The sequence below is a fragment of the Rattus norvegicus genome, chromosome 15 (genome assembly GCF_021556685.1).
Source record: "Rattus norvegicus strain SHRSP/BbbUtx chromosome 15, alternate assembly SHRSP_T2T, whole genome shotgun sequence".
NCBI classification, from domain to species: Eukaryota; Metazoa; Chordata; class Mammalia; order Rodentia; family Muridae; genus Rattus; species Rattus norvegicus.
In genome coordinates, this window is record NC_141548.1 from 14,849,182 (window position 1) to 14,850,766 (window position 1,585).

At 47.6% G+C, this 1,585-nt stretch overlaps 1 non-coding gene across 1 annotated transcript; it reads right to left on the minus strand.

Annotated features, from left to right (window-relative positions):
- Window positions 1–941: 941 nt before the first annotated feature.
- LOC120097235 (small nucleolar RNA SNORA17) lies at window positions 942–1,078 on the minus strand. The gene has a single exon (XR_015639194.1). It is a non-coding gene; the product is annotated as a small nucleolar RNA SNORA17 (small nucleolar RNA).
- Between the last annotated feature and the right edge of the window lie 507 nt (window positions 1,079–1,585).

A 1,585-nucleotide genomic window follows, 5' to 3' on the forward strand; every position in this document is an offset into this window, starting at 1 on the left:
AGATAGGAAGGCATCTCTCCCTCATTCATGCCACTGCCCTGCAGACTTGAGGTAGGACTGGCATTCCCACACTCATACCCTAGGTGCTTGGTAATCTGCAAGTCCCACATTCATAGTCAGCTCTACTGTGCTGCCCACTGAAGTACAGAGCCTGCTTTCCTGAGTGCTGCAGCAGGTGAGGGGCAGGGATAGCTCTCTTGCTTTGAGACCTTGCTTGTTGACCTTGGGGCAAACTGTCCTGCCTGCCATTGGTGGGAATGGGCTAGCAGGGAGCAGGGTATCTCTCCCTCATTCATGCCATTGTGAGGGAGATGAGTGGCCAGCTCTCCCATCCTGTATCTTTGGGCCTATTCTCAGGAGTACTGTAGCTGACAAAGGGCAAGTTCAGCTTTCCTGCTCTCATGCCTCTAGGACAAGCTCTCCCAGAATGCCTTGGTGACATACCCCTGAAAGGCAGCCTAGACCATGGATGTCCAGTTGGCCTTTGGTGGAAACAGACTCCTGCTACTGCAGGGTCACAGATTCAAACGTGACCACCAATGGCAGCACAGGCCAGGACTATACCATGGTTCCAGTTTCACCATTGGTTACTCACACCAGGTTGTCCCCACTACTCTAGAAGCTCAGATTCTGCCTCTCTTCATTGTGGCCACATCCTTCTGCCTCTCTTTCTTTTTCATTTTTCCACCACTTGACTTGCTTCTCTTAGTGGTGCCTGACATATCATGGGTGTCTGGGTCTTCTCAGGGTTGATCTCAGGACTGCCATGACAGAGCCATCTAGGGTCTGGTCTGACACACACACCCCTGCTCCCTCCAGGCCCATGTGGTGCGGAACTGGTTGTCATTTCAGGCTGGCTCCCTGTCTGGGCTAGTGGTTCTCTCCGGCTAGCTCCTCAGGGCAGGACTGGTGGTCATCTCAGACTCACTTTTTTCCCAGGGAATGTTAGGCTACTAATTATTCAGATGTTCACAGGTCAGAACATGAAGCTTAGATGTAACCTTTCTCCTCTCTGCCACACTGTGACAGAGCACACATGTGACACAGCAGCCATATGTGCAATGCCTCTAGGGGCAGTGGTCGTAATATGTAACTCTTACCAACATTGTGTGAGAGTGTTCTGAGTTCTCCAAATCCTGACTAATTTTTAAAAAATGTTTTCTTTCTGTTTTTTCTTTTTGTAGTAGCCACCCTAATGAGGCAGTAATTCATTGGTTATGATTTCTGCTTCCCTCACAATTGAAAAATTGACCCACCTTTTTTTTTTTTCGTATCGGCTACCTTGTATCTTTGTAGAAATATTTATGTAAATCATTTGCCCCTTTCGACTGGTGGTTGGTTTCTTTCTGTGCTAAGTTGCAGGAGTTGTTTAAACAGCTTGAAAACATTGCCTGCTTGAACTTGACCTTACTTTTCACTAATGGGCATCTTTAACTCGTCTTTGCAGTTTTATTCTACAGGGCAAACAGTTTATTTTGCTATTCAACTGCAAACCATATTTTCTGAACACCCATTTCAAGTTAGCAAAAGCAATGGGATGCAACGATGACATAACACTGGCCAGGACCCCTCCCCTCCTCTGGCG